This window comes from Sciurus carolinensis, unplaced genomic scaffold, assembly GCF_902686445.1.
Source record: "Sciurus carolinensis unplaced genomic scaffold, mSciCar1.2, whole genome shotgun sequence".
Taxonomy (NCBI): Eukaryota; Metazoa; Chordata; class Mammalia; order Rodentia; family Sciuridae; genus Sciurus; species Sciurus carolinensis.
In genome coordinates this window covers 1,146,563-1,154,922 of record NW_025920159.1, presented here as the reverse complement: position 1 = coordinate 1,154,922, position 8,360 = coordinate 1,146,563, and positions in this window count along the sequence as shown.

Here is an 8,360-nt window from a genome sequence, read left to right as displayed (position 1 = left end):
AAAAACTAGTTAAGAAAAAAATCTATGAATTTAGAGAGAAATATACAAAGCACAAATATGACAAATGACTTTTGACTAGAATACATAAAGAACTATAAAAAATAAATGGAAACACACAGTAACAACAACAACAAAAGGATAAAAGACAAGAGCAGATAATTCAGCAGATGAGCACATGTAAAGAAGTTCCATATCTTCAGACAGAAGGGAAATGAAAATTAAAATCACAGTGAAACACCTCTGCACCTCCATTAGAAATATAAAAAGATGAGTTTTTCAGAGTAGTGAGCAACTCCCTACATTAGTGGTATAAGTACAAAATGGTACATTCACTCTGGAAAAGATTTGAAAGTTTCTTATGAAGTTAAGCATACTTGTATGACCCAGAAGGCCCACTCCTGGACATCTGTACCTTAGCAAAATAAAGACTTATGTTCCCACAAAATCCTCTACAGGAATTTTCATATCAGTTTTAATAGTAGTAGCCTCAAACTAAAATCAACACAAAAATATTTGAACTGATTAATAGAAAAACAGTGATATTTCCACTGAATGGAACCCTCAGCAAAAAATAAAGAAATGAGTCATGCATGGTGGCCCACACCTTTAATTCAAGAATGTCTGGAGACTGAGACAGGAGGTCCAAAGCCAGCCTCAGCAACAGTGTGGCACTAAGCAAGTAAGAGACCCTGTCTCTAAATAACATACAAAATACAGCTGGGGAAGTGGTTCAATGGGTGAGTGCCCCTGAGTTCAATCCCCATTACCCAAAAATATAAAGAAAGAAGTGAACTACTGGTATGTGGAACAATTTGGAAGACTCTCAAAGTCATGTATTGAGTGAAAGAAGCCAGTCCTTAATAGTTAAGTATTATAAGATTCTGTTCCTATGACATTGTCAATAAGACAAAACTATGGTGATGAATAGGTTGGCAGATGCCAGACTTGTTTTGGGGGAAAGATGTGATGGTAAAGAGAGAGCATGAGAAAGGTTTTGGAAGAGACAAAACTTGTGTTGTGATTATGGTGATGAGTACACTAACCTTAACATGTTAGCAGTCACAGAGAGTTTTTACCAGAAGAAAACAGCAGTTGCACTTTACAATAATTAAAAAAACAACAAAAGTCCAAGGATTGAGCAAACTGGATGATGAAAAACAGGTGTTCTGTTGTTTCCTAGTGGAAGGAAGTCAGTTGCTCAAATTTTAGCAATAATCTGCTTTCCATGGAAGTTCAGGATTCTTTTCTTGAGTCTTATGCATACATTACAGTTAGAAGTCCCAGGTACATGGTCTCTCTTATTGCTTTTCCTTGCTCACAGTCTATTCCTGATGCTTTATCCCTCAGTACTGAAAAGAACAAGACTTCTCTGCAGATCTGTGAACTGAGGGGTTTACAGAATTTCCCCCATACTAAAGGAGGAACAAAGACCATAATTCTCCTACAACGTCACCATGAGAAGCTGCGGGACACGTACCCTCCTGTTCAGTGTCTCCATATTAAAAGGGAAAAATTCAATGATATTGTTGGCCTAATTGGAGACTGTTAAGAAAAACAGCAGCAAGTTTGCTAATTCAGTTTATTTGGATTCAAGCCAACATGGCTATGGCCACAACTAAGCATTCATAACATGATCACAGAGCAAGGTGGTTCATCGTCTGTGTTTGGAGGCTGAGAAATGAGGATAATCTGCCTTTCCCAGCCTGTGGAGACTGCTGGAGGGAGTGTTCTCATCATCAGACAGAGATACTTTAAACTAGGGCAGTTCTGGTGGGAAAAGAGAGGAAAGGACATCTTCTAGAGAAAAAGTTCTGAATTTCAGTCTTCAAAAGGAGTGAAGCCTGGCCATTGGCAGCTGAGGATGTTTGGCCTCATAAAAGGACCCATAGTCTATACACAAACTTGCAAATTAATTTAAAGTATAGCTCTACAGTAAAGGCTCTTTATGCAGAGGAGGTGGAAAACCTGATTGGGGCCTTCAAAGAGGAAAGTCTTTATGGTGATGCAGAAGCTCACTGGTTAACCTGACTACCACTACCTCCAGTGTGGTTATCCTACAAGCGGGATCCACCCTGGTATCTCCATCTGGACTAGTTCCTGAGGATCTTCAGAACCTTGGTGCCCATGTCCTCTGAGGCTCTGCCCTGCAAGCAGTTGCCCTGCAAGGGGAGAGAAGGGGTAAGGCGGCTTCTTGCTAGGAAACTCCAAGGAATTCAGCAACATTCTGACTTGGATCTCAGTCACTAACAAACCTATCCTATTCTCCCAATAATGACAAGAAAGCTCACAAGAACAGATGCCTGAAGATTAGGTAGAGTCTGGTTACCTTGCATGCTCAAGGCTCTGTGTTCTGTCTCCACACTATAAAGGAGGGAGAGAGGGAGATAGAGTTTGGGGGCATTAAAATCAAACACAGAAAAGCTGCAGAATTAGGACCCTAGGTGGTAGGAAAAGGCAGTCAAATTATCTTGTGAATGTCTGGTTTCTTCATATTTCTATCTCTCCCACTCTCCCCTTTGCTTTTTGGGGCATCTTTCCTTTCTCCCTAAGCTACCTTCCTTCCATCTTCACCACCATTTCAGACTTTCCAAATAAAGTTGTGATAACCACTTGTAGTCTTGTAGGTGGTGAAAGTTTCAAGATAATAGAGATTTTGTGGTGATCCTTTTAGCTATATGTAAAAGATAAAGGTGTTTGTATCTGGTCATATACTAAAGCTTCTTCCACAATCAGGAAATAAAAAGATGCACCAATGGATGAAGGGATTAAGGAACCTGAGAAAAAACATTGCTTACATGGTTTATTTCTGTCCAGAGATGCACAGGGAAATGAATATATTACAAGATGTGTGTGTGTGTGTGTGTGTGTGTGTGTGTGTGTGTGTGTGTTTTGGTGTGTGTGTGTGTTTTGTGTGCGTGTGTGTTTGAGAGAGAGAGAGAGAGAAATCTCTGAGTATAGTATTTAATGGCTACAGCTTTTTTTTATTGCTGCAGATATTTCATGCCCAATGTGTAAATTCTTGGTGCATCCCCCACCAGGATATTGTGGCAGAATGCTTTTTATAATGGAGCATTTACTGGGTGCTTTTAGGAGCCAGGTCCTGCACTAGGGGAGGGGTGGCTTGTGGAACAAAGTTCAGTTGCCTGACTTGTGGACTCCACCTCTGGAGGCATAGAGGCAGCACATAGAGGCACAACCATGTCCCTCCTACATGCTAGACTATTGGATCCTGGAAGACTGACAGTGGGTTTGAAAAGTGAAGTGTACTGAAGAATGGTAGATGGATTATATCAGACCAAGGGGATATGACTGCAACCTGCAGTGAGGTAGTTTCTGAGGGAAGAGGAATAGATGGAGAAGGTCATGGATTAGCATTTGGGTGTCAAGTGACTTAGCCATTCATGTCCAAAACTAAATTTGACCAAAGACAAATCTGCAGTTCCAGTGGGTTTTGAATGTATTTTCAGAGCTGTGAAGCATCTTCTTCTGCCATGGTAACAGCTTATAATTACACAGTGTTTTTTGTCTGTGCTATAATCAGTACATGGCTGTTAATGGAAAAGATAGGTGGTTCAAGGCCACACCAGGATGTTTTAGTCCTCATCTAGATTCTTATTCAACTTCTGATTCTCTCTCAAAATTTACCATTCTCTGAAGTTTCTTTTATCTTTCATTCTGTAACCCTCCATTTGTCCTGTTCTTCTTCTCCTTTGACCTGTGGTTGCTGCTGGAATGTTGTGAGGGCTCAAGAGTTATATTCACTGGGTTATTCCCTGCAAAGTGGTTTCTTCCTTTCCTACCAGATGCCACTGTTCTCTCTTCACTGTTTTGAACACAGAGGCTACCTCAACCTATCTGGATTCCAGGGGACATTCAGGGCTCAAGAATGGAAATAAGAAATGACTCTGAATCCAGATTGGTGCACCCCTAAAAGGAGTATTGATTTTGCCATCACAGGATACCACCAACACTTTGATTTGGGGCTGTCCCATCCTGCATTTAAGAATATTTGTAGGTTTAGATATAAATTGAGCAGTTCATGCAGTTTCCACATACTCCTCTCCAAGCACACAATTTTCCTATTATTAATATCTTGTTTTAATATGTATACTTGTTAAAATTGATAAATAATGATATATCTTTATTAATTACAGTGCATGGTCTAAATTAGATATTATTTTTTGTGCTGAATTGTTCTGTGGGTTATGACAAATGTGGAATGCTTTTAACCCAATTAGAGTTTTACACAGAATATTTTTACTACAGAAAACTTCTCTTTGCTTCACCAGTTTATCCTCCCTCCTTTCTCACCCTTGGCAACTGCTGATCACTGTACTATCTCATTGGTTTTGACTTTTCCAGAATATCCTAGAGTTGGAATGGGATGTCAGATAGTCTATGAATTTTCATGACTTCTTTCTCACATTAGATAAAGCTCCTCCTTGTTCTTTCATGGCTCCTTAGCCCACTTCATTCTGTTTCTTAATATTCTTCCATTGTAGGGATACACCACAGTTTGTTCATCCATCACTTAGTGGAGGACATCTTGGTTACTTCTAGTGTTTTGAAAGTTATGATTAAAATTACTGTAAGTACTCATGTAAAGTTTTCTTGTAAATATAAGTTTTCATTATAATTTTGTTAATACTTCATCCTGTAATCACTTTATTTTATGGTAAGATTATATTTAATGTAATAAACTCATGAACTATTTTCCAAGGTGACTATATCATTTTACATTTCTGCCAGCAATGACTGAAGGTCCCTATGTTCCACATCTTTGGCAGCATTTGGTAGTTAATATTTTAAATTTTAGCTATTATGAGAGGTATGCAGAAGCTATCTCATTTTTGTTTAATTTTCAATATCATAATAAAAAATAATTTTTAAAAAAATTTTTAGTTGTTGATGGACCTTTGTTTTATTTATTTATGTATGGTGTTGAGAATCAAACCCAGTGTCTCACACATGCTAGGCAAGTACTCTATCACTGTGCTACAACCCCCACCCATGAAAAAAAAATTTGGACATCTTTTATATGCTTATTTGACATCATCTGTATACATTTTTTGTGAGTTGTCAGATCTTTTACCCATTTTTAATTGGATTGCTTACTTTAATATCACTGAGTTTTAAGAACTTTTTATATATTTTGTATAGCAGTCCTTCATCAAACTTGTATTTTGCAAATATTTTCTCCAAGTCTATGTATTGTGTGTTCAGTTTCTTAACAGCACCTTTCAGGGAGCATAATTTTTTTTTTCAGTGAACTTCATCTTGCCAATATTTTTTGTTCATGGATAGTGCTTTTTGTATTGTATCTAAGAGATATCACCAAACAAAAGTTCACTTAGATTTTCTCATTGTATCTTTATGACATCTTAATCCATTTTGTGCTCCTTTAATAAAACATTTGAGTCTGGGTAGTTTATAAAGGAAAGAGTTTATTTAGGCTCACTCTTCCAGAGGCTAGATGGGCACCTGGTTGAGGCTGTGGTTTGTCACAACATGACAGATGGCAGCACGCAGTGGAAGTGTGTGCTAGAGATGCCATAAGGTGAGAGAAGAAACAGAAGACAGAGGAGGCTCCTCTTTTACAACAACCTAATCTCAAAGGAACTGACCCAGTCCTGTCATCCTTGGAGGACTACATTAATCCTCATTGAAGGTGGTGCCCCCTGATCTAACCATCAATTATAGACCCCATCACCTTGGTACTGGTACAGTGGGGAGTAAGCTTCCATCACATGAATTTTTGGGGACATATTCAAAATACATCCACACCATAGCAAGGAATCTTATAGTTTTACACCTCACATTTTTATCCGTGATCCATTTTATGAAAAGTTTAAGATCTCAGTATAGATTTTTTTAAATGTGGATGTCTAGTTGTTCTAGTACCATTTATTATAATGACTATCATTTCTTCATTAAATTAACTTTTTACCTGTGTTAAAGATCATTGACTTATTTATATAGGATTGTGTCTGGTCTATGTATTCTTTTCCATTGATGATTCTGTTGATTTTTTCCCAAACATTTCATACTGTTTTGCTTCCTTTAGCTTTATAGCAAGTCCTAATGTTAGATTATGGACCCTCTGGGGATTTTTCTGATCTTTGTCATGAGAACATGATTTGATTCTCTTATAGTTTGGATTTGAAATGTATCCCAAAGACTGGTTTCTTGAAGGCAGCAATGTTCAGAAGTGAGACTTTTAGGAAGTGATTGGACCATGAGGGTTCTAATCTCACTAGTGGATTAATCTGTTGGTAGCTTAATGGACTATGGGGAGGTGAGTGAACTGTAGAGAGTTGGGCAGTATTGGAGGAAGGAGGTGACTGGAGGCAAGCCCTATAATAGTATTTCTTGTCCCCTCCATCTGTGTCTTTCTCCTTCCTTCTTCCTGACTGCTATGAACTGAAGAGATTTACTCCACCACATCTTTCCACCATGATGTTCTGTGTTTCCTCAAGCCCAAACCAGTGGAGTCAGCCAAACATGGAATAAAACTTTTAAAACATAATCCAAAATAAATCTTACCTCCTTTGAGTTGTTTTTCTTAGGTCTTTGTGACAAAAAGATGAATAAGATTTCCAGAGGTAAAAGTTAGAAAAGTGTGGGGATCCTCCCCAATCTCAGAGCAATCAACAATGTCAAGTTCTGAAGATAAGACTGATGACATCAGTAGCTACATATGATTTGGTCAACTGGAGAAAGAGGCAAATTGAGATGTATTAGTTCATACTTGTGAAAATTATCACAATGTTCTCTCTAGACCTCACTATCCTATCTTCTCTGTACATCAATGCAAACTAATATTGACCAAATTCCTAGATGTGTAACTCATTACTTTTTTCTCAACCTTCTTTTCAAATGGGGAGAAGGGATTGAAGAACTCTTCAGGTTTGTAGCAAAAAGGTATGGAGAAATGGGCTAAAATCCTGACTTTCTGAAATTTAAGTGGATAATAATTGATGACTCTTGTGTTCTAGGTAAAGAATAAACTAACATACCTGCTTTATTTCTTTATTTACCCTATCCATGTGTAGAAAATGTAGTATCTTCACTTTTAGAGAAGTTGCATTCTACGATAATTAAACTCAATGAATGCAGTTGTTGAACCCCTGTGGATAAAGCACTGTGCTAGTTACCCTGGGGGATGCAGAGGAATGGTATACCAGTCCTTCACAGGAGCTTAAAATGCAGCCAGCATTCTCAGTAAGTAAGAACATTGATATTAGATATCAATAGGCCCTACCTTGTGAAGGTAGGAGGCAATATAGGGCAGAGTCAGCATTGGCATCTATCTCCAAAAGATTTAGAAAAAGGAATCTTGGACTGGGGATATAGCTCAGTTGGTAGAGTGCTTGCCTTGGAAGCACAAGGTCCTGCACCCTGTGTTCAATCCCCAGTACTGAAAAAAAAAGAAAGAAAGAAAGAATAAAAGGAATCTGGAAAATCTGTTCCAATGAGTGTCCCACAGATGAGGTTCACAAATACTGATCATGGATCCCCTCCATGTTTTCCACTCATAGATTATATTTAAATAGTATCAAAATCAAAAGAAGAAGCATAGCAATGTACTGGACAATCCAAAAACATGGTTGTGCAAAGTCAAGATCCTGTTCAAAAAATAAATTCAGAGAAATTCAGTGCATGAGTGTGGTGAATTGTCTTATAGCAAGAGAACATTTACTGCATTTAGCAGTACTTACAGACTTCTGGAGAAAATATATTACTCAAGTGACCCAATTGATGGTCCTATACCAAATAGCAAAACTTCCACTGTCCTTATGAATACCTGAGACCCCACCATGCACATAAACAACTTGGAAGAATGGCTGTGATTCTATGGCCAAAAAAGGAAAGGCATCTCAGGTTAGGAGACACAGGAGGAGGGAGGGTTTGTACAGTGACCAGATGGTAGTGGAGAAAAGGACTTGAGGGTTCGGAAACAGCAAGTGAGCTGGCTTAGAGTAACACTATTTCTTAAAAATAGGAGTGTAGCAAAACTGTACCTAATGGACACTAAATGTATAGTATATGATCTGCAACCATTCTCTACCAAATTCATCCTGGGCCAGTAGTAGCTTTTTAAATAGAAGTCAGGAATTCCATTACAGGCTTAGATAATTCTCAACACCACCATCATTACACTAAGTAATTGGAGGATGATGTGAGGTGAGAAAGGCCACATCTCATAATGATCGATGTCTATCTGTATTTTGGATGGGTCCTATATTGTTCAATATGCAAGCAAATTGAAAACAAAAATAGGATCATATTTACAAGTCTCAAACTGGGTGGACTTTACATGTACTCATGGTTATATACAAAAATGTTTTAATCACATTGAC